We start from the raw sequence: 25,422 nt of genomic DNA, 5'->3' as shown, positions 1-25,422 counted from the left end.
GAGGCCTTAAATCCAATGGTAAGTGCTCTTCTGAGAGACAGAAGAGAAGACGCCAACACAGAGAAGGCCATGAGAGGACAGAGGCAGAGACGGGGCAATACAGCCACAGCCAATGAATGCCGGGAGCCACCAGGAGGTGGACGAGGCAGGAAGGACCCTCCCCTCGCAACTGTGGAGGGAGCACGGTCCTGCCACTGTGATGCTGGACTTCTGGACTCCTGAACTGAGACAATCCGTTTCTGCTGTTCTGAGCCACCCAGTTTGTGGTCATCAGGAGAGTCACACAGCTTCATTCCACGGCGGCTCCCCGCCACGCACTCCAACACAACCCCCACCCCACCCTCACACCCTTCAGATCCCAGGGACGAAGCAAAGGACAGCTCCATCCCCCCGGGGGTGATGTGGCTTCTCCAGAACCACACGGTTTGCCAAGATGTGGTCAGGGCGAGGGACTGAATGTGAAATGGGAACGGAATTCAGCCTCTTCCCTGTGAGAACCTGGGGGTTCTGAAACGTGGCCTCCAGAATCCCAGTTTCTGTGTGAATTTCTTGTACCATGTGTGTTCCCAGGGGCCTGGGGAACCTGTCCCTACCCTCCTTCACCTGGGACCAAAGTGGGGACAAAACCCTTTCTGAGCCCAAGTCCCGAGCCGAGGGCTACACCCCTCGAGACTCCTGGGACTGCCAGCCCTGCCCGGCCACTCTGGTGGAGTCAGGTCCCACACAGGCTGGGTGCAGCCTCCCAGGGCTTGGAGACCGGCTTCTGGGTGCAGCTGCCTTCACTATTATTTCCCAGCCATGTGGCGCATCCTCCCGTTTCAATGTTAAAATAGAAACAAGTTCAAGGAAGACGCGTTCACCTGCCTGATCTGCCTGCCAGCTTCCTGTGAGGTGGCAGCCCCAACGGCTCTGAAAATGATCCTCTTCCATCAGGGTCCCGGGCTTAGTTCTGTGCCCTCTGCACCTGGGACACGCTCGCCCCCAGGTGGCCTTCTTTGGGATCTGCCCAGAGACACGTGCCAGGCACAGGTGGCTGAGTGAGACCTGGCCGAGTTCCCCAGCCCTGCACGCATCTCGCTCCAGACATCCCTGGCCACCTCCATCGCACTGAGTCCAAACCCACATGATACACCCCATTTCTCTCCAGGAGACCGTCTGCAAGGGCTTCCGTGCTCCCTGGCCCTCTAGAGAGGGCAGCCCAGGCCCAGTGGGCAACCAGTACAGGACGGCCAGCCCGGGGCAGGGCTGCAGCCTCAGCTGCATCTGAAAGGCAAGGGTGGTGCTCCTCCCACAGACCCTTCCATCACAAACATTTTGAGGACAGATGATTCCAGAATGAAGGCTTCTTGGGACCGGTTTTCCCTGCACACAGATGGCAAGGAGGCCCGTCATCTGCAAGAGCTGGCACTTAAATGAAAAGACACTAAGTATATTTGCTAATAAGATTCTAGGGTGAGCACGTGTGACAATGACAAGTGTGAAGGTGCCCTACGGTGAGCTGTGGAGACGTGGGCGGCACACCAGAGTCTGGGCCCAGGCTTCACGATGCCAGGAGCCGGGTGCTGGGCTCGGCAGCTACTGCACCGGCTGGCTGCACGGTGACAAAGCCCGCAAGACGGTGGCAAGAGCTCCCTCGCATATCGCATGGTTGGCTGAAAGCCCCGAAATCTGTCCTGACACCAAAGCAACCATGCATCGCACGAGAGAATCAGCACACGTTCCAGGAGGGGCTTGGCAGCAATGCCACAAGTTTCAAAACTGCTAAGAGACCTGGTAGATGCTCAAGCCTTACAACAACCAAAGCTTCAGAGGAAGCTGCGCGTGGCCTGGCAGAAAGCCGGACGCCCGTAACAACGTGCAGGGAAAGGCGCTCCCCTCTCTCTTCTGTGCACCAACCCCAACCATAAACACTCCGTGGAGGCTGCATCACAGCCCTGCAGGGCGTTGTGTTTGTTTGCAGGTCACAAGCTGGACGCCCACGTCTCCGAGCGGCATGCAACGTGGCTGAGACTGCACGGGAAGAGGCCGCCTTCACCGTCCCTCGTGCACGGGGAGTAAGTGCATTCCCAGGGCCCGCCACAGGGAAGCCCCCGGAATCCACAGGGAAGCCCCGGGAATCTACAAAGCTTCCCCATGGTGTTCTGGTCTGTTTGGGCCCAAACTTATCCTACTGTTTCAGCTACCCAAGCGACCAATGGAAGCACAGCCAGCCGCTGGACCCCTCCTGTCTTTCCGCAGTGCCCACTGTACTCGTTCTCATAACCCCCACCAGTCCTGACCCATCTCCAGCCTGCGTCCCCTGACAACACAGCTGACTAGCCAGAACGCCCACCTTGCCGGAAGCCGCCCGCCTCTTTGGAGGGAAGCAGCAGTTTACAACAAAAGCAGTAAGCAAAGCACCTCGTGGCCTCCAGCCATGTCCATGCACTGCCATCAGCCTGCCTAGGCCCCAGAGGGTTCTGCTGCCCCCTCGAATGGAGATCCAGCCCATGGAGAAAGACAGCAGGGTCACTGGACTCAACTTTTCCGTGCAGGGAGGGGGTCTGTGGCCCTAAAGAAGGGCCTGTGGTGTTCAGACACCCCTCTAGATTCAGTGAGTAGGGCTGGTGAGTTTCTCCAGCCAAGAAGCTGTGTATCCCATTATCTGGGGGCAGGACACATCCTACTTTACCTCTTGGCCAGTGAGTTAGGCAGGTGGCATGGCTGAGCCCCATCAGGGAGCCTGACCCACCAGCGACCAGCTGAACCTCAGCCGGAGGGCCTAACGGTGGGGATGGGGCATGCGAACTTCGGGGGCACACAAAGCCCAGACACAGACCCGGGGCATCTCCCATCTCCACCCGTCTCCACCTCCCCATGGAAAGGAGGAGGCCGGGAGGTGGACAATAAAACAACTGTGTGGAGCAGCTGCCACCATGAGGCCAGTCACAGACCCCAGCCTTGACGCCCAGGCTGCCCCACCCTCTCCTCTTGCCCCTGAGGTCTGCCTATGCCCACATGGGGAGGGTGTGCGTGCCTGTGCCTTGTCTGGGGAACATCCGGATCATGACTCGTGGCTGCTGGGCTCCACCAGATCGTGGGATTTGTCTTGTTCTGGTTTCAGATTCTGAGCCTGGTAAGGTGGGTCCAGGGTTCCACCACCAGCTAGGGTCAGCTGGGCCCCAGGGAGGCTGTGATGGGCTGAACGGAGTCCCTCCAAATTCATACGCTGAAAGCCTAACCCCTGCTCCTCAGAATGTGACTATATTTGGAGGTAAGGTCTTTAAAGAGGTGATTAAGTTAAAATGAGGTCCTGCGACGGGCCCTTGTCCAGCGTGACAGTGTCCTTGTAAGACAAGGAGAACCAGACACACGAGGCACCAAGGAGGCACGCGCGGAGGACAGCCAGGTGAAGACAGGCCAGAGCTGCCGCAGAGGATGATGATCCTGAATCCTGGCATTCGGTGGCACACAGGTAGGACATAGAATGCCAGCTCGGCTCCTTCGGCATCAGGAGGCCTTGGACAATCACACAGCCCAGACCAGGGGCCCAGCAGGGGCAGGATTTTTGGGATTGCTCACAGCTCTGACCACAGCACCTAGGACAGACAGTGCCTGCCACAAAGCAGGTGCCCACTGGACACAGGAGGTGCCGAACGAAGGACTGAAAGGGCTTCTCTGCCCCTGCAGCCCACATCTGTATGAAGGAAAACCATAAAGGTGGTCCGCAATAGGTTCTCGTGACAATCCACGAGAAGGGCTCCCTCTGGGGACAGAAACACCGTACGCGCTTGATAAATAAATGCCAGCCCATTTATCCTGATCTCTGCTCCGTGTCTCTGTGGCCTGAGATTCTCCTAGGCTGGGCCCACCCACCCTCCACCTTGAGTTCCTGAAGCTTCCACCGTCTTTTCTGGGTCTCCCATATCCTCGGTGGTAAACAGGGAGTAGCCAAAGCACCCTCAACCCCTGGGGTTATGCGTCAGAGGAACTGGGACTGAAGTCTTCCTGTTCCTTCCCCTCACCCCCTGCCTGGTTTGATAGGCCCCAGCAAGCAGCATCAGCCAGCCCAAGTTTATTTTTAATCATACGATTACCCAGGGTCTTTTGTCACTTAAGCAGTTTAATTGGGAGCTGCAGCACTCCCCTCCCACAGCAGAGCAGCCAGAAGAAGCGTCAGCTGGCACAGCCTGGTAGCAGTGGACAGAGGAAGCCAGTCCTTGAAGCCAGCCTCTCCCCAGAGGCAGTTCTGGATGTCCAAGGCCAGTCTGGTCCTATCCAGCAGATGGGAAAGGGCAGAGTCCCTCACTGAGGGAACGTCCTTGAGCATCTATAGCCCCTGGCCAGGTGGTGCCCATGTGTGTTGATCAAGGGGACAAACCATGACTGAGACTGATTTGTTGGGCAGCAAGGTGGAGGGGATGAGGTTATCTGTGTTATTTCTTAACTGTTCATCCATTCAACTACTGCTCATCCCGTCTGTCTATCCATCCATCCAATCATCCATCTCATAGACTGAGCTATTGCTCATTGAGCACCTACCTGATATACCTTCTCCCACTTCTGAACTCCCTCAAATTCTCAGATGTGTTGCCTACCTATCCATCCATCCATGCATTCAACCACCCATGTATCCAAACATTCATGCATTTAACCACGCATCCATCCATCCATCCATCCGTCCGTCCATCTGTCCGTCCGTCCATCCGTCCATCCATGCATCCATCTATCCATCCATCCATCCATCCATCCGTCCATCTGTCCATCCATCCATCCATCTATCCATCCATCCATCCATGCATCCGTCTATCCATCCATCCATGTATCCAACTATCCATCCAGCTATCCACCCACCCACCCATGCCATACATTCATTCACTGTTCATTGAGCACCAACAGGCATCTTCTCCCACCTTCAGACCCACTTAGCTTCCAGAGGCATTGCAGTCACTCATCCATCTGCCCACCCATCCACCCCACATATCTGTGTGTACCTCACTGAGCAACTACCAATTACCTTCCCCCACTTTCTTAGAGGTGGTGCCTACTCATTGTTCCCAGCTGCCTGGGTACCCTCTGTGTCCTCTCTAGTCCCCTGGCGTATCCCCTGCCAGGTTTCCAGCCTCCTCCCCACCCTCTGCCTCACCATAACTTCAGTGGTCGATACTTACCCCCTCAGAGAAGGAAGGAAACTAACAGAAGACCTACTATGTATTGGGCACACAGGCTGCCTCTGTTTTCTCATTAAGCAGTCATCACACATCCATAAGGGACCATCCTACTTTTCTAAGAAGACACAGCTGGCAAGGAGTAAGGAACAGAAGGCATATTTAACTCTAGATCCAGGATTCCTTCTGCTGCCCCCAGCAGTCGCACAGGAAGCAGTCCCCATGCTGGTGGACCCTGAGAAGTGTTAAGAGTCAGTGTCCAGAATTCCAGATTCCCACCCGGTTCCCCCGCTGCCCCAGCTAAAGGACTGCTCTCTTCCAAGTCCCTGTCTCCTCATCTGTAAAATGGAGTAATGAAAACCACTCGCAAAACAAAACATTAGGTACATTGGCTGTCCACCTGGCAAACTCCAAATTCTGACAGCTTCCAACCTCTGGAGGCCACTGCCCTGTCCCTGAGTCCACATCCCCTGTGGCCTCATGGGCCAGGGAAGCAGACAGCTTGCAGTCCTCTATGAAGCAAAGCCCCTTCTTTCTCCTTCTGTTGGTAATCTCCTATTCACCCTTCAAAACCCAGCTGGACTGTCACCCACTCTGGGAGGTCACGGCTCTCCAGACCCTACTGTCTCTTGATTTCTACCGACTGCTCTTGAACCCACAGGGGGAAGGAAAAGGGCCTGCCCCTCAGGCCACTGCACAAAGTAGACCTTTGGAATGCTTTTTCAAAAGCATTATTTCTCTGCCTAGGTCCAGGACAATTCTTGGCAGGTTTCTCTTACTAGGAGTACCCAGGCCAAGCACTGAGAGGGATGGGGAATCCTAAGCAGTCATCACACATCCATAAGGGACCATCCTACTTTTCTAAGAAGATACAACTGGCCAAGAGTAAGGAACAGAAGGCGTATTTAACTCCAGATCCACAGTCACAGCCCAGTTCATGCCAGCCCTCACCCGGCTTTGCCATCCCATAATCCAGCACTTCCCCGCATGACAGAGAGGCAGGCCCAGGACGTGGAATGAATGTCAGCACTAATATGTTTAGGCTCAAAAGGAGGCGGATCCAGAGCTCTCCATGCACAGCCACCCCACTGGGCAGCATGGCTCACTGGCTGCCGGAGATAAGAGGCAAGGGGTGCGCCCTGGAGTGCACGCACGGCCACTCCCTGCTGGGGGTAGGGGCCGGAGTCTCCCTGCACAGGTGTGACCAGCGCTGATAAAGGCAATGCAATAAAGTTTGCCACGGGCTGGGAGTAGAAAATTCACGCCTCTGATGCCTTGCACATATTTGATAAGCTGACTCTTGGCCTCACGTCCTTGGACGTCTGGCATCTGGAATTCTGCAGAAGCTTTGTGTGTATTTTGCTGAACACACCAGGTGGCTGCAGTGCTGATGGGATCTGAGAGGGGATCAGAACCTGGGGGGGGGGGGCGCCCAAGGACCAGCGTGCATCTGCCCGGTGTGAGCAGTGGGGACACAGAGGCACAGGGTGGGGGGCTGGAGGGGAAACCCACGGAATGATCGATAACAGCACAGCCAGGAATGCAGGAGCTGCAGGAGCCAGAGCTGCTGGATGCTAGGGGCAGCGCTCCAGCTGCGCGTCTGTGTGCCCCCCGGTTCATATATTGGGGCCCGAATCCCCGGTGTGAGGGTGTCTGGAGGTGGGGGCTTTGGGCGGTGATTAGGGTTGGAGGAGTTCATGGGGATGGGCTCTGGTGATTAGTGCCTTTGTGAGGAGAGACACCAGTACCCCTTGCGCCCAGTGGGAGCAAATGGCACGAAGGCTGCCGTCTGCAGACCATGAAGGACTTTCCAGCCTCCAGGGGGCTGAGAAACACTTCTGTTGTTTGAGCCATGCAGTCTAGAAGATTTTTGTTACAGCAGCCTGAGCTGACTCAGGAGGAGACGTGATTACTACTAGGACTTTATTCATCAACATTTACTGCACACACACACCGGACGCTTTGGGATAAGCACACAGCTACAGAACATCTTCTCCATAGGGTGACAACAGCAGTTACCCTACACATAGGGGCCAGGAGAGCACTCCCAGGAAGTTGCTCTGTGTCCCCCTCACCTTCTCCAGCCTCCTCCAGGTGGGATCCTTAGATCCTGGTGCACTCTGCCCAGCTCCTACATCCCTGCCCACCAATTCCTGTAGATTCAGGGTCCAAAGCCTCTTTCTCCCTCAGGTCTCCTTCCCTCCTTTCCTACCGGGCTGCTGTGACATCCCCGGATGGCTCTTTGTGGCTCCGTGAGGCCCTACCAAACCCTCGGGGTCCTCTTCCTAAGACCCCGTCTGCTGCACCTCCTTCTGCCTGCAGAGTCTCAGCTGCTCCTTCGCCCAAGCCCTCAGCCCCACACCTGGTCTCACCCTTCCCTCCGGGTCTAACCCCAGCTGGGCATCCCGGGCCACACTTCATGCAGCAGCCACCCTGAGCTGCCACCAATGTGCGGCTGCAGGCCCCTGGCTCCTACCCAAGGGGAGGAAAGTAGAGGAACCAGGAACAAACAGGGCCCACGGGGTCACGTTCACACATCTGGCAAGTCGCCACCCCCATGGCTGAGGCTTTAGCCCAAGGCCCAGGGGGGGTCTCTGGCCTCCCCCAGGAAGCTCCTGCCCTCGTGGGCTCCCAAGTGGGGTTGGGCGATCAGATCCCTGGGAGGTCTTTCCATGACTGCAGTAGAGGCTGGTCACACCCTGCAGCAAGCATCACTGAGACCCACGTGGGGAACTCTGCCAGGACCTCCTTCCCCACCTCTGAGTGCCCTCTCTGTGCTCTGCTCTGTGAGCCTGCAGCCGGGCCTGGCAGGCTATGCTCCCGATGTCCTGGGGAGTTCTTGCTAGAATCTTTCTATGGGAGGAACGAATGAACCCAGAAGGCTGGAAGAGGGCAGGCAGCTTCCTTCCTCCTCCTTGCTCCCTTCTGAGTTTCTCTAGGGCAGCCCACAGTGGCTCCAGCGGTCCTGGCATCTCTCTGTGGACCCACTGCCCGCCTGGCTGTGCCCCTGCAGCAGTGACTGTGGTGGTGGAATTGTGATGGCTGGGGACCGAAGTGCCAGTGTTCCTCCAAGCACTAGGACATCGCAGAGCCAGCCAAAGTTTCTTGGGGCCAATAGCCCTGGGCTGTGGGAGCCCCGGTTGGGCCATACCCCACCTCAGGCAACTGAGGGGCCCCCTGGCTGACCCCCTGCAAGCCCTGAGCTTGGTCAAGCGCACAGGCCACCTCTTGAGTGATAAGCACTGTCTTGTTCCCCACCAAGGCGTGAGTCCAGGTAGCCACTTCCCCCATCCTGGGCAGTGGCAGCTGCGCCCTGCAGCCCTCATGTGAGAGTGAATGCACAAGAGGACAGTCACCACAGGGGGCACCAGCGCCCCAACCCAGCGTCTGCGGCAGCACCAGGGAGCCAAACAAACCTCTCAGCAAGCAGTCCCCAGTGGCCAGGACTTCCCCATCAAGGATTGTCATTTTCACCCCAATTTTCACCCCACCTCCAACTCAGGGTCAACCAGAGAGAGCCACATCTGCCCCCCGCCACCAATGACTCAAGACCCCAGTGCTAGTGAGCCCTCCCTTTCTCTGCTATAAAGCTTTTCCCTCACTGCCTGCCTTCGAGCCTCTGCCTCATGCAAGTAGCAGGGCCCGGCTGTCTTGCCAGAGCAAGCTCGTGACACCCAGCCTCTGCTTGCTCCCAGTTGGGTGGTCTCCATGTATTTCCACGCCAGCCCTGGGTACCCACATCTCTCATCTATCACCCTCCCTGGGTTGAAACACCTGTGTCTCAGGCCTGGGGCTCACAGTCCCTCAAAACAAACCTCCGGGCCTCCGTCCTCTCCTCCTGCTGCCTTGAAAACACAGTCTTGGCTGTTTCCCTTGGCTCTGTCCCGCCCCTATGAGTGGTCCTGCCACCGTGGTGGCTACCCTTGGCATGTCCTGCCCTGCACTGGCCTGGCCTGAGGGAAGCCCGGAACTCAGGAGAGCCCCAATCCTCTCCCGGGAGAGCGGGTCTCATGCAGAATAAGCTTGGACGGGTAGAGCTGCTTGGAGCTGGACTGGCCCCCGCCTGGCCCGGGGTCTGCCTCCTACTTCTGTGAGCTGTCCCACGCCCTGCCTCACCCAAGCTGTCCCGGGGTCACCCGCTGCCTCGGAAGGTGCAGTCTTGGTGGGAAACACTGCTAAGCACGCAAAGGCAACTGTGGCTCAAAAGGAGGCCTTGTGCCTCGATCCGCCACACCTGAGACCTCGAGTAAGCGTTATTCCTCCATCCGTGTTCTTCACAGTGTCCAAAAAAGGCCTCGGATATGAAACCATTTGGGTGCATTTATGGAGAAGGCAGGTGAGCATGTGCGTGCTGCACCCTCCTCCTCCAGCCTCCAGCCAACCCGACCGAAGCCTGGGGCCTGGGGGCTTTCACGGGAGTTACTGAAGGGGGAAATCACAGAGGTGCTGACCCGAGACAGGGCTGAGGACCTGCTGGGTCAGAATCTCACACCCAGGCTGCAAAGGTGACTCTGGCACAGTTCAGGAGGCCATGAACTCACCTGGCACATCTGGGGGCAGAGCCCAGGGCTGGGTAGCTCAGCCTCACCTGCAGCACAGAGGCAGCCGCTCCTACCACACTCTCCTGCCTCTCCAGGACGGGGAAGGCTGGGCCTCCCTTCAGGGTGGGGTTTGCAGGGTGCCCCATGCTCACAGCCCCCGTCTCCCTGCTGCTTTCAGGGTCACCCCTAGGAGGCGCAGACAGGAGCCTCTGGGTCTGGTCCCTGTCCTCCATCTTGTTGCTCCCCCTTGGTCATCAGCACTTGCAGGTGGCCTTGGGTGACTCTTCTGTGTCCCCAGGCACGTCACGACCTCCCACCTCAGCTCCTCTATACCCCGATGCCCCCACACTTGGGGGAGGGCTCTGCCCCACCCTTCCCATCCCAGCCTCAGGTCTGGGCTCTCCAGATCTCTCTGCCGCTGCCCCTGGGGATGACGGTGGCTTGTCTGCTTCCCTCTACCGCTGTACTCCCCTCCCTCCACCCGTACAATCTCTTCCTGCTCAGTCTCTTCCCCTGGCTCATTCATGGTCCCCACAAGTGACTGGGGACTGGGCTGCATGGGGACAAGCCAGAGGTGGTGAGACTCCGCTTGGGTTCACAGAGGTAGAAGACTGAAGGGCTGGGTGGGGTACACCACCCTGAAGCGGAAACCAGTGGCAGAGCTTTCAGCAAGTGCACGGGGAGGTGGCAGGTGGGGAGGTGGGGCTCAGCGCCGTGCTTAGCATTGCCCTGCTCTCCAGAGCTGGCCCTGGAGCCCTGGGCAGCAGGGATGGGAGAGACCCTGGCAGTTAGCAGCTGGCTACCCAGAGAACACAGTCCTGTTTTCTGCTGGTGGAAAAGTCCTTTCATGGTCTGATATTCTCAGGCTCCTAATGAACCAAGGCCAGGAGCCATGGGGGCCATGTTTCCTTGTCACATCCTGGCAGGACAGCTGAGTAATTGAAGACTGACTTACAGACCAGTGTTGGGATTTGGAAGCTTGTTTCCAGGGCAGCCTTTAGACCTGGCACTGCTGGTGGCCACTGGGCTTGCATTGGAGATAGCACTGTTTGGGTGGGGCTGACCTGGCCCTCCCTCCACGTCCCCAGGCCCCAACTCCATGCTGAGTAGCAGAGACAACAGCATGTGTGTGCACATGAGTATGTATATGTGTGTGCATGCATGCTGCGCATATGTATAGTGTGCATACATGTGAATAGGCATGTGTGTGCATGCATGCCACATGGTACATGTATTGCAGTATGCACATTTGCGAGTGTCCATGTATGCATGCATGCTGCATATGCATGTTGTGTGCATGTGTGTGTCCACATGTGGGCATGCATGCTGCATGGTGGCTGTATGTGCAGTGTATTGTGCACACACGCACATATGATGTACATACAGCACACAGGTATGAGCATATGTGTGTGCACATATGTGAATGTGTGTATGTATACATGGAAAATACTAAATGTTAGAGGAAAAAAGAGAGGGAAGGAGGCAGGAGATTGCACTGCTATATGGAACAGTGGAGCAGAAACTGGGTTATCTTGTCCAACCTATACACTTCCTAGTCAGGAAAACTAAAGAAGTCATATGACTTGCCCGAGGTCACACAGCAGAGAAGGAACCTAGGTCTTGGCTCCCAGTTCATTTCTCAGCCCACTGCACCACACTGCCTGGAGGCTCTTCCTGTTCCCAGGAACTCTGAGCTGCTCCCAGGACACCTACTGCAGACAAACCATGCACTGAGGTGGCCTCGCCCAGATGTAAGTCACCGAGAGACACTGCTGTTCCGAAAGCCACCAGTGCCGCAAGTGCCCCATGGATGGAATCCCCAGACACAAGGTCCTTTTGGCAAGAGTGAGAAAATCAAGGGTGAACACCCACTAACCAGAAAAGGGGACCGTTCCCTGCCCGTCCCCATAACTATGGTGGGTGCCTGGCTAATGTCTGGTGCTCCCTGGAGGGACTGCTGGCAGGAGGGCAGGAAGAGACACTCCCTAGAATCAGGGAGGGCCAGTGCCCAAAGGGGGCCTCGTCAACATCTAGTCCATCAGCTCCCAATGACCTCAGATCCAACCGTCCACCTTTAAAATAAACATTTTCTAATGCTGCCCCTATGTTGCCAGGAAATACAATTCACAGATATTACAAACTTTCGATATATCCACCCCCAGTATAATTCCTTCTAACTGTTAAGGTGCAGACAAACCAAAAGAAGGACACTGTTTAAAACACGACTGTCTGCATCTCCATGTGAAATGCCTATAATGCCTATACAGATGGAGTGACCGTGAATGTGAAAACCACTAGTGCAGAATAAGCCGACGACCCCCTCCCACCAGTCCCGCTGCTTAACAGTGAAGTGGAGAAAAGCTCTTGGAAAACTTTCAAATTAAAAGCCAGCACTGGAGAGTGCTGCTGCTAAGATGCGGCAGAACCTCCCACTGACAGCAATCAGAACACTGCACAACAGAAACAGCAACGAATCTCCCCATCGCACACACAGTGACCTGAGGGTTCCCAAGAGTAAATGAGAGCAGTCGGATGGGCTCAGGCATTAGTTTGCATTTTAAGGGCACTTTGTCCTGAAGGCCTGCTGCAGACACACAGCCATGTGGCACAGGCAGCTAAAACTCCAGGACAGCTGCCATCTTTCAGGCTGAAGGATTCAGGGGAAGAAATGCAGGCAACTGTAGGGGAACTGGGGAGTGAGAGGAAAGCCCTGGAGGGAGAAAAGCCGGAGGAAGGGAGTCCCCAGTTCTGGGTGTGCATCAGCAAAGGTCCCAGGCTGATGCTGAATCATGCATGTGTAGGACAGGCCCGAAGGAGTGGAGCAAAAGCTTAAATGAGTGATCTGAGGTTTTAACCACGGAAGGCAAGATGGAGCTTCCAGTCTGAGTCTAATCATAGTAACTGTCAGCTCAAACAAATCACAAACATTCTCCAGAGGAATATATCAGAACCCACAATCTACACAAGGTAATACTCACAATATCAAGCAAACAATCCAAAATTCCTGGGAAAATATGACCCATTCTCAAGAGAAAAGAGAAGAGATAGCAGGCTTGAGATGATGCAGATGCTGGAATTAGGAGGCAATGACTTTAATGCCACTATTGTAACTATTTCAACAAGGAAAGGTAAATGTGAATTTTTTTTTTTTTTTTTGAGACGGAGTCTCGCTTGTCACCCAGGTTGGAGTGCAGTGGCGCGATCTCGGCTCACTGCAAGCTCTGCCTCCTGGGTTCATGCTATTCTCCTACCTCAGCCTCCCGAGTAGCTGGGACTACAGGCGCCCGCCACCACGCCCAGCTCGTTTTTTGTATTTTGAGTAGAGACGGGGTTTCACTGTGTTAGCCAGGATGGTCTCAATCTCCTGACCTCGTGATCTGCCTGCCTCAGGCTCCTAAAGTGCTGGGATTACAGGCGTGAGTCACTGCACCCAGCCAAACATTTTCATAAATAGGAACCAAATGAAAATTTTAGAGTTGAAAAATATAATATCTCAAAAAATCCAACGGACAGCCTTAGTAAGATAAAGGTGACAAAGAAAAGCCTCAAGGAACTTGACAAATCAATGACTTTTGTCTAATCTGAAGAAGAAAGAAAAAAAAGACTGAAAAAAAAAGACAGTGTCAGGGTTCCAAAGGACAGTATTACAAAAAATTTAAGGATTGGATAATCAGAGTCACAGAGAATGAGGCAGAAAAAAATATTTTAAGAAATAATAAATAGAAACTTCCCGAATTTTATGAAAGAAATGAATGTACAGATTCAAGAAGCTCAGCAAAAGCAGTTCTAGTTCCAGGGTAGATGGAGTACACACACCACACTCTGTTTCCCTAGTTAAGGCAGCTAGTAAACCCGGACAGATGCCGTTGTCTGTGGACTCTGAAAAATAAAGAGTAGCAGGCAAATTGGAGTAGAAAAGCAGACTTCCATGTACCACTAAAGAAGCTGTGAGTTTTTTGACCCAGCCATCCCATGACTGGGTATATCCCCAAAGGATTATAAATCATGCTGCTATAAAGACACATGCACATGTAAGTTTACTGTGACACTATTCACAATAGCAAAGACTTGGAATCAACCCAAATGTCCATCAGTGACAGACTGGATTAAGAAAATGTGGCACAGGCCGGGTGCGGTGGCTCAAGCCTGTAATCCCAGCACTTTGGGAGGCCGAGACGGGCAGATCACGAGGTCAGGAGATCGAGACCATCCTGGCTAACATGGTGAAACCCCGTCTCTACTAAAAAATATAAAAAATTAGCCGGGCGAGATGGCGGGCGCCTGTAGTCCCAGCTACTCGGGAGGCTGAGGCGAGAGAATGGCGTAAACCCGGGAGGCGGAGCTTGCAGTGAGCTGAGATCCGGCCACTGCACTCCAGCCTGGGTGACAGAGCGAGACTCCGTCTCAACAAAAAAAAAAAAAAAAAAAAAAAAAAAGAAAATGTGGCACATATATGCCATGGAATACTATGCAGCCATAAAAAAAGGATGAGTTCGTGTCCTTTGTAGTGACATGGATGCAGCTGGAAACCATCATTCTCAGCAAACTATCGCAAGAGCAGAAAACCAAACACCGCATGTTCTCACTCATAGGTGGGAATTGAACAATGAGATCACTTGGACACAGGAAGGGGAACATCACACACCAGGGCCTATTGTGGGGAGGGGGGAAGGAGAAGGGATAGCATTAGGAGATCTACCTAATGTAAATGACGAGTTAATGGGTGCAGCACACCAACATGGCTCATGTATACATATGTAACAAACCTGCATGTTGTGCACATGTACCCTAGAACTTAAAGTGTAATAATAAAAAGAGAAGCTATGAGTTTCCCATTTTTTCCCTTGGGGTGTCACTTGACTGGGACTCAAAGGTAGCCTGAAAGTCACACGTGAATAACAAGTGTGGATAAAAAGAGCTTCAAGAAAAGGGAGCCCCAGGGTTCAGAGAGCATGGGAGATCTTCCCTTTCATTCTTTATTGCATTTTCTCCCATCCACAGCCTAAGCAATCCTATGGTGGTGGAGGCTGGGCAGGCACCTAAAACTCTGGAGGAGGGGGATCCTTCTTTCTGGCCAGAGGAGCTGTGGTCCACATACGTGGAAGAATCTCCTTTGCTTTTGGCCTCTCCCTTTCTGCCACTTGACCATAGATGAAGATCCATGTGCAGTAAGTTTATGGCAAAGCAGGCAAATTAAGGTCCCAGTTTTTCATCCACAAGCCTGATAAAGGGGTCTCCATGGACATGGAAAATGTCAGGAAGACTGTAGTAAGGAAGGAGCAGAACAGAGATCATGTGAAGCGGTGGATGAACTTCTAGGCTCAGCTCCAAGTTGTGCACAGGTGGATCTGACCTTGAACAGTGTATCAATGATATGGAGAAAAGAACTAAGAGATAAAAACCACCACCATCTCCAAGCTTGGCCAGTGTCTGTGCACACATGGGACAGATCTCAATTGCAAGCAAAGGGTTTCAAAGCTCATTTGACACTGGAAACACAACTCATAAAAGTCCTATAAAAGGAATTTGGGACTTGATCTCAACCAAGTGCTCAAGTTAACCTTTTCCATCAGGTTTAATCAAGACCCAGAGTATCTTAACAAAATATTCCAAACGTCCATGATACAGGCTTCATTTACTTGGCATACCAAGAACTAGAAATACGCCACCTCTCAAGGGAAACAATATAAATGAAAAAAAAAAAAATTACTAGATGTGTCAAAAGCAGAATGTAGAGAAGACAGAGCAAAAAATAGTGACCGTGAAGACAGATCCTTAGAAATTATCCAATCTGAACAAGTGGGAGAGAGAAGCACATAAACTTAATGAATTCAAGAAGCTCTATGCATCCTAAACAGGATTAGCTCAAAAAATCCATTCCCAGACATGTCAAAATCAAATTGCTGAAGACTAAAAATGAAAAAAATATACACTGAAAGCAACTAGAGAAAAATGACACACTTCATACAGAAGAACAACCATGGGAATGACTGCAGATTCCTCATCTGAACCATGGAGGTCAGAAGGAAGTGGAACTGTATTTTTAAAATACTGCAAATGCAGGATTCTATACCCAGCGAAAATATCCTTCAGGAATAAAGGTTAAATCAAGACCTTTTTAGATGACGCAAAACCAAGAACATCTGTGGCCAGCAGGCCAACTTTAAGAGGAGTGCCAAAGGTAATGCTTGGAATGGAATGTACAAGAAACCAGAGAGAACCTTTGAAAGTCAGGAATAAAGGAAGTACAGACAAAATGGGCAATATCTTTTAATAGACTATACTACACTTCCTACATTCTTGAAAATATCTATGGTGGTTGAAGTAAACATTATTATACTTTATGACAGTACCTTCAATATATGTGAGTTTAATATACGTGATAGCTACACCATAAAAGGGAGAGAATAAAGCGATCTATATGGTGGTAAGGTTTCCACGTTCTACTTGTAGTGGTAAAGCATTAAGTAAACTGTGAAAAGCTACATATGTGTATTGAAATCCCAGACTAAACGCTTTAATAAAAGAAAAAAAAAAAGGGGGCCGGGCGCAGTGGCTCATGCCTGTAATCCCAGCACTTTCGGAGGCCGAGGCAGGCGGATCACGAGGTCAGGAGATGGAGATCATCCTGGCTAACATGGTGAAACCCCGTCTCCACTAAAAATACAAAAAAAAAAAAAAAAATAGCCAGGTGTGGTGGCAGGTACCTGCAGTCCCAGTTACTCGGGAGGCTGAGGCAGGAGAACAGCGTGAACCCAGGAGGCAGAGCTTATGGTGAGCCAAGATCATGCCACTGCACTCCAGCCTGGGCGACTGAGAGAGACTCCATCTCAAAAAAACAAAACAAAACAAAAAGCTATATAAATTTTTTAAAGCCTCCATAATTAAATTAAAATGGAAAAGTAACAAGTCAAATAATAATCCAAATATTATCAGGAAAGAAAAATAGAGAATAACATGCAAAGAAAACAAATGGAAAATAAATAAAATGGTAGACATAAATACCAACACATGAATAATAACATGAAATTTAAATGCTCTAAACACATCAAATAAAATATATTACCAGATGGAGTTTTATTTTTTTATTTAAAAATCTGACTTGGGGCCAGGCACGGTGGTTCAAGCCTGTAGTCCCAGCACTTTGGGAGGCTGAGACGGGCGGATCACGAGGTTAGGAGATCAAGACCATCCTAGCTAACACGGTGAAACCCAGTCTCTACTAAAAAATATAAAAACTAGCCGGGTGAGGTGGCGGGTGCCTGTAGTCCCAGCTACTCGGGAGGCTGAGGCAGGAGAATGGTGTAAACCCAGGAGGCAGAGCTTGCAGTGAGCTGAGATCCAGCCACTGCACTCCAGCCTGGGCGACAGAGCAAGACTCCGTCTTAAAAAAAAAAAAAAAAAAAATCTGATCCCGGAGTTGAAGAGGGCTGCAAAGGTGGGAAGTGAAATCAGTGCCTCAGTTGCTGATCTGTGTGTGTTTTGTGTCCAATTCTTTTATCACCAAAAAAGAGAAGAAATATTGCAGTGAATGAAGATTCCTCTGCATTTTAGCACTGCTTTTTCAACTGTAGTTGGCTTTTGAATGAGGATGACAATGGAAGAGATGAAGAATGAAGCTGAGACCACATCCATGGTGTCTACACCCCTCTATGCAATCATGTATCCTGTGTTTAATGAGCTAGAACGAGTAAATCTGTCTGCAGCCCAGACACTGAGAGCCGCTTTCATTACGGCTGAAAAAGAAAATCCAGGTCTCACACAAGACATCATTATGAAAATTTTAGAGAAAAAAAGTGTAGAAGTTAACCTCATGGAGTCCCTTCTTTGTATGGCAGCTGATGATATAGAAGAATATATGATTGAGTGGCCAAAGCCAGAATTCCAAGACCTAAACAAAAAGGCATGAGCACTTAAACAAATTCTGAGTAACATCCCAGATGAGATCAATGACAGAGTGAGGTTTCTGCAGACAATCAAGGATATAGCTAGTGCAATAAAAGAACTTCTTGATATGGTGAATAAGGTCTTCAAGAAATATCAATACCAGAACCGCAGGGCACTTGAATACCAAAAGAAAGAATTTGTAAAGTACTCCAAAAGTTTCAGTGATACTCTGAAAACGTATTTTAAAGATGGCAAGGCACTAAATGTGTTCATAAGTGCCAACCGACTAATTCATCAAACCAAGTTAATACTTCAGACCTTCAAAACTGTGGCCTGAAAGTTGGATATGTTAAGAGGTACTTCTCAGTGGCAGTACTGAACTGCCTTTCTCTGTAAATTTTAAAGGTTGACTGTATAAATCATCAGTCCCTCCTGAAAGGATCTAATCCAGGATGTTGAATGGGATTATTGCCATCTTACACCATATTTTTGTAAAATGTAGCTTAATCATAATCTCACACTGAAGATTTTGCATCACTTTTGCTATTATCATTCTTTTAAGAATTATAAGCCAAAAGAATTTATGCCTTAATGTGTTATTATATAACATTCCTTAAAAGAATTGTAAATGTTGGTGTTTGTTTCTGACATTTTAACTTGAAAGCCATATGCTGCAAGATAATGTATTTAACAATATTTGGTGGCAAATATTCAATAAATAGTTTACATCTGTTAAACATTGCTTGAAAAAAATGTGTGTGTGTGTGTGTGTATATGATCAGAAGACCAAGACAACTTGGTGTAATGTCTAAAAAACTTCTAACGGGAGCTCATCAGCAGTTTATCAAATAATAAAGAAACAAGAATTTCTATTTTTGTCCTTAATCACTTTGGACACAGCATAGTCAATGGAAATATTTTTGTTAATTATTACTTATAAGGTACTGAGTATTTTTATATGATTTCCAACCTGTTTTAAAAGACTTATGAGTAAGAGATGGCATTTTCTAGTGTTTCCACACTATAATGCCACTTTTTGAACTCTTGTGACAAATGTAGATTTGACTCTTAAAAATTAAGCCTTTCGTATACTGGGCCCTCATAAGCTTTACACATTTCTTTTTCCCAAAAAATAGCCACAATTAATAGTACTTTGAAGCTATATCAACGGTTGGATTGAAATTGTCATGAGTGTTAATATTTTATACACTCTTCAACTAGGTACAGTTTTATTTCACCATAGAGAAGTTTTAAGGAAATTATGTATCAAATGTTCACGTTAAGTGGTTTCATTTTTCAATTATAAAATAAAGGGAAAAATCAGGAAAAAAAATTTGACTTATTTATTATTTATTTTTTTGTAGAGACGTGGTCTCACTTTCTTATCCAGGCTGGTTTTGAACTCCTGGCCTCAAGCAATCCCCAGCCCCTTGGCCTCTCAATCAGGTGGACTTTCAGAAAACTACCCAATGACAGGCAGTCTATAAGGAATCAAATTTACATATAACAACATAAGGAAGTTAAAAACAAAGGGATAGAAAAAGATATACACACACTAATACAAAGAAAGCTAGAGCTGGTATATTAATATTAAAGTAGTCTCAAGTGCATGGAAAATTGCCAGGGATAAATAGGAACATTGAATAATGATAAAAAAAAAAAATCAGTTCTCCAAGAAGACATGCCAGTCCTGAATAACCTAACCAGTATAATAATACCTAATGCCAGCATAAACCTACAACCTAACATTGGAACTTCAAACTACATGAAGCAGGCCAGGTGCGGTGGCTCAGACAAGTAATCCCAGCCCCTTGAGGGGAGCCGAGGCAGGTAGATCACCTGAGGTCAGGAGTTTGAGACCAGCTTGGCTAACATGGTGAAATCCTACCGATACCAAAAAAATAAAATTAGCTGGGTGTGGTGCCAGGTACCTGTAATCCCAGCTACTTGGGAGGCTGAGGCAGGAGAATCACTTGAACCCAGGAGATGAAGGTTGCAGTGAGCCAAGATCATGCCACTGCACTCCAGCCTGGGTGACAGAGTGAGATTCTGTCTCAAAACAAAACAAACAACAAGCACAAAGCAGAAACCGACAGATCTGTTTAAAAAAAAAAAAAAAAGGACAGGCACACAATGATACTGGAAAATTTCCACATTCCCATGCTCTCAGCTATCAACAATAGAGGACAAGTCAGCAAGGCTCTAAACACTTAAAAATACCATCAAAAGGACAGAACTGACATTTAAAGAACACCGCACTCAACAATAAGGAGCATAATACACGTTCTTTTCTTTTTTTTGAGACGGAGTCTCGCTCTGTCGCCCAGGCTGGAGTGCTGTGGCCGGATCTCAGCTCACTACAAGCTCCGCCTCCCGGGTTCACGCCATTCTCCCGCCTCAGCCTCCGAGTAGCTGGGACTACAGGCGCCCGCCACCGCGCCCGGCTAGTTTTTTGTATTTTTAGTAGAGACGGGGTTTCACCGTGTTAGCCAGGAGGGTCTCGATCTCCTGACCTTGTGATCCGCCCACCTCGGCCTCCCAAAGTGCTGGGATTACAGGCTTGAGCCACCGCGCCCGGCCTACACGTTCTTTTCAATGTCCACAGAATATTCATCAAAATAAACCACAGCCGGAGTAAAAAAAACAGAAAAAGAACAAAATCAACTCAAAGCATGGACAAGGAAGAAAATAACAAAATAAAGACAGCAATCAATAAGCTAAAAGCACAGGGAGAAAGAAGAAAACTTAATGAAGCTCAAAGGTAGTTCTTTGAAAAGATCAATAAAATTGATAAAATTTTAGTAAGACTGACAAAGAAATAAAGAGAGAAGACACAAATTACTAAAAGAGATGATATCACTACATAGTCCACTTTAAACAGATAATGAGGGAATACTATGAAGAAGTCTAAGATAAATTTGACAAGTTACGTAAAATAAACTGATTCTCTAAAAGTTGCAAAACTTCCAGAACTCTCCTAGGAAGAAAGAGATAAACTGTCTTACATCTATTAAAGATATTAATTGTGTGTGTGTGTGTGTGTGTGTGTGTGTGTGTGTATTTGAGATGGAGTCTCACTCTGTCGCCCAGGCTGGAGTGCAGTGGCGCAATCTCAGCTCACTTCAACCTCTGCCTCAGCCTCCTTAGTAGCTAAGATTATAGGTGTGCGCCACCATGCCTGGGTAATTTTTGTATTTTTAGTAGAGACGGGGTTTCACCATGTTGGCCAGGCTGTTCTTGAACTCCTGACATCAAGTAATCCACCCACCTCGGCCTCCCGAACTGCTGGGATTACAGGTGTGAGCCACTGTGCCCGGCAATTGTGTAGTTTAAAAAGCATCTGGAAAAAGACATCTTGACTCAAATGGCTTCACTGGTGAATTTTGCCAATCATTTCAAGAAGAAGCAACACCAATTCTACACAATTCCAGGAAAGAGAAGTGGAGGGAACACTTCCCAAATTAATTTATAAGGGCAGCATTATTCTGATACCAAACCAGACAAAGACAGCATCAGACAATGATACACCGATATCCCTCAGGAACATAGACACAGATCCTGAAAATACCAGGAAGTCAAATCCAGCCATATATTGATAGAAAAGGAATCACGAGCAATTGTGTTTTTTCCTGGGAGTGCAAGTCTGGATCGATATTTGAAAAATCTTTTGATGTAAGCTACCGTGTAAACAGACTAATGAAGAAAAACACATCATCATAGCAACTGGTGCGGAAAAAGCCTTTGAGGAAATTCTACATAGATGATACCCTTCCTGGTGAGCTCGAGCAGAGCCCAGCCTGGAACCTGTGGCCCATGCCTTCCACATTTGGGCTCTGAGTAGCTTGGCAAAGGCAGCGGTGGGAGGAGGTGGAAATAAAGAGCTTTCTGGCCCCCATGGTCTCTGGCATTACTTGAATACCATGGACCCATAAGAGTTAGTGGCGGGTCCTCAGTGGCAGGAGAGGGAGGACAGGGATGAAAAGTCCGGGTGCCTGGGCAATGATGAACACCTTCCAGACACAGCACATTTCCAAGAAATGCTGACGAAACTCAAGAGCTGGGAAGTGCTGCTTCAAATATCTAGATTTGACACGGCCCCAGAAGCAGAGAGACATTGATTACAGGGAGGCACCTGGGTCCCTAAGAAGATACTAAGGCAGCAATAATAACAGTTTATGATTACAAAATAATAAGTAACAATACTAGTAAAAGCAAGACCCCAGAAGTACTTTGAAATGTCCCACGCAATTCCCATGTGTGAAAATCCTGCTCATAATCTTTTTTTTTTTCCCCCTGAGATGGAGTCTCCCTCTGTTGCCCAGGCTGGGATGCAGTGGCATGATCTTGGCTTACTGCAACTTCTGCTTCCCAGGTTCAAGTGATTCTCCTGACGTGGCCTCCCAAGTAGCTGAGACTACAGGTGGCTGCCACCACACTCAGTTAATTTTTGTATTTTTAGAAGAGCTTGCGTTTCACCATGTTGGCCAGGCTGGTCTTGAACTCCTGACCTCAGGTGATCTGCCCAACTCGGCCCCCCAAAGTGCTGTGATTACAGGTGTGAGCCACTGCGCCCGGTGTGCAGGCAGCCTTCTTCCTGTGGTATCCACCCTCCAGGGGCTTCCTGCAGAAAGAGTGTGTGCAGGGGACGTCCCGGACCCCTCATTCCATCCCTGCACCGTGAGGGTCCAACCTCTTGGCCTCTCTGGTGCCCTGTGGCCACCCGGGCAGAGCCAGTGGCTTTCCAGGAGCGTCCCCGGCCCTGGCCCCGGTCTGCAGTGGGGACAGTGGGACCACAGCGGAGATTCTGGGCGCAGGGCCCGGCAGGTTCTCCTGGGAACTCGCCTCCCTCGCGCGGAAGGGACTTGCTCCTGGAGGCCGCCATCGGCTCCGCACCCCGCGGCTGCCATCTAGTGGCCACGAGCGGAGACGCCGGGCAGAGAGTCCGCTCCTACCAGGCGAGCCACAGGCCAAGAGAGGGAGCACACCCCGCCAGCACGTCCTCCAATGCCGCGGCTTCGGGAGGGGCCTCCCAGTGCGGGGGCCATCGTGGGGCCACTTTTGCATCACCCTCCGATTGTTGGAAATACAAGTTTATTTCCATCTTACAGGATGGCTTTCCGTTGCCCAGCTCTTGAATACCCCAGCCCTCCCAGCTATGCCTGTGCAGGAAGTCACGCCTGTAACTTAGCCGCTTCACCGAGCCCCAGGCCCTGCGGACGTCCTGGGGCTGAGGGCCTCTGTGATCCTGGGGAGATGGCCCTGCTGCTCTGAGCTCATTTCCTCACTGGCCGCAGCGGGTTCAGGGTGACAGCTGCAGCCCCTGGGCGAGCAGGTGCAGGAGACATCCCCAGTTCCCCCAGACACAGGTTCCCAGAGCGAGGCAGAGAACCTTCCAGACCCCAGGCAGGAGGTTTCTCTTCTACCCTCCAGCCAGGGAATGCTCCCTTCCTGAATGTCTAGGCTCTGATGGGAAAGATCCTTTACCTGAAAACGCTCAAATGCTGGCCTGGGTTCCCTGAGCCTTAAAAGCACATTTGTAGAAATGGGGATAATAAGGGTTCCAGGAGCACTCACTGATCCTGAGGACTGGGCACTGTGCTGGGCCTGTAATAGATGGGAGGTGAGCCAGAGAAAAGCCCTGGTTAGGAGGCAAAGTCCTCACACTGCCTGACACAGAGCACACCCTCTGTTCTTGTCGCCCTCTCCCAGGAACAGGCATCTGAATCCACTGCCCCCCTTCACACTCCTTCCCTCCAGCTGTATGGGCAGGGGCTGTGGCTACCTCTCTAACTAGTCTCACAACCCGTACTGCCCTCTCTGGGGTCCAGGCAGGTTCCACGGTGTCATGCTGGGTCCTGCTTTCTGCCACTAGCAGAAGGAGGTGGGGAGGCTTGGAGTTGCTGTGGGCAGGGCCTCAGCTGCACACTCCAAGGACCAGGCAGCCCCACACTCATCTCAGTCGCCACGCAGCCTTGAACATATTCTGACATACGGAATTTCGCTTTGTAAGCTGCTTTGTGTTTCTGAGAATGTGTCCTCTAAGCTCACCTTTACACAGATCTGCGGCTTCTCTTATGTAGACCAGCACAGCATGTTACGAAAGAGGCCGGATACATAGAGCAGACCCCGGGCTCAGACCCAGGCTCCAAACCTCCTGGGCCAACCGCTCCACCTCCCGAGGCCCCAGTGCCCATGTCTGCAAAATGGGGCACTAGTTGTTTCCACCATATTGGACGTTTGGCAAGGATTATGGAGGGGAGTTGTGTGAAGGTCAAAGGCTGGCAGGTAACAAATGCTTAATAAATGTAACTATTCTTATTTTTATTCCAGGCAACTATCTACTGAGTCCCTGCCCTGAGCAGGAGAGGCAGGGAGTGGGAGGGTTAATAGCAGTGTTAGGAGCTGGACTCCCTGGGTTTGAATCCCAGTTCTGCCACTTATGAGCTGGCTGACCCCGAGTAAGGGGCTTATACTCTCTAGCCTCAGTTTCCTCATCTGTAAAAAGGGATAACAACCATATCAACCCACGCAGATAAGAGTGAGCACAGCAGGCCCGTGGCTGCTGCCCTGAGAAAATCCTGCCTGCAGGGCTGGCCCCTAACTGGCATCTGGCAGCCGAAATGTCCCCTACATGGAGAGGCCGGGACACCCAGCCCTGCGGCAGCAGCTCCCATGGCATGTTGAGCCAACACTGCGGTTTATGCAAGCAAAACTCCAGCTTTCCTTCCAGGAGTTGGGAATTGTGGCACGTGCCAGGCAGAGGGTGCCTACGTGACGGGCTTCCCTAGGGAGGAATATTTCACACATGTGGCTGCATTTTTTCCTGGTGGGTGGGGAATGTGCTGTGTCCCCTCGCAGGAGAGAGGAAGGAGGGGGGCTTCAGTCTGCCCATGGATGCCTGCAGACTCCGCCTGAGCTATGGCACTCTTATAAACCTTAGACAAGAGGATGACTCTATATCGAGTCCTGTGAGTCCTTCTAGAGGATCCCAGAACATGTGGGTGGGGTCCCCGGACACACTATCTCACAAGCCTGCATGAGTGGCCCAAATGACCCCAGACCAGGAGGCTTGGACGACAGACATTCATTCTCTCAGTTCTGGAGGCTGGAAGTCTGAGATCACAGTGTCTGTAGGGTAGGCTCCTTCTGGAGGTGAGAGACAGGACTAGCTGGAATCTCCTAGGCTAAGAATCCCTAAGCCTAGCTGGGAAGGTGACCACTTCCATCTTTAAACACGGGGCTTGCAACTTAGCTCACACCCGACCAATCAGATAGTAAAGAGAGCTCATTAAAAGGCTAATTAGGCAAAAACAGGAGGTCAAGAAACAGCCAATCATCTATCGCCTGAGAGCACAGCGGGAGGGACGATGAGTGGGATATAAACCCAGCCATTCGAGCTGGCAAGGGCTACCCGTTGGGGTCCCCTCACGTCGTGTGGGAGCTCTGTTTTCACTCTATTAAATCTTGCAACTGCACGCTCTTCCGGTCCGTGTTGGTTACGGCTCAAGGTGAGCTTTCACTCGCCGCCAGACCCGCCCTTGCCTTCCACCCCTCCAGATCCGGCAGGGTGCCTGCTGCACTTCTGATTCATCAAGGCACTGCCCAGTGGAGCTACAGGCTTGCCATTGTCCCCGTGCGGCTAAGTGCCTGGGGTTCGTCCTAATGGAGCTGACTAGAGCTGTAACACTCACCGCATGGCCCAAGATTCCATTCCGTGGAATCTGTGAGGCCAAGAACCCCAGGTCAGAGAACAAGAGGCTTGCCACCATCTAGGGAGCTCTAAGAACAAGGACCCTCCCCGCCCACCCCCCGTAACAGAGGCTCCCAGGAAGAATCTGCCCCAAGCC

The 25,422-nt window shown here is 50.8% G+C and overlaps 1 protein-coding gene and 1 pseudogene across 6 annotated transcripts in view; one reads left to right on the top strand and one right to left on the bottom strand.

Moving 5' to 3' along the window:
- The window catches only part of SHANK2 (SH3 and multiple ankyrin repeat domains 2), a 672,941-nt gene that overhangs the window by 268,590 nt on the left and 378,929 nt on the right, over positions 1–25,422 (bottom strand). The gene's annotated exons all lie outside the window — the stretch shown is intronic.
- Positions 17,104–17,945, top strand: LOC117079827 (annotated as a pseudogene). Its single transcript, XR_004435626.1, has one exon. The product of XR_004435626.1 is annotated as a programmed cell death protein 10-like (transcript).

Source organism: Trachypithecus francoisi, unplaced genomic scaffold (genome assembly GCF_009764315.1).
Source record: "Trachypithecus francoisi isolate TF-2019V2 unplaced genomic scaffold, Tfra_2.0 Lachesis_group8, whole genome shotgun sequence".
NCBI lineage: Eukaryota > Metazoa > Chordata > Mammalia > Primates > Cercopithecidae > Trachypithecus > Trachypithecus francoisi.
The sequence above is the reverse complement of the archived record's forward strand: the minus strand, read 5'-3'. Positions and strand labels throughout refer to the sequence as shown.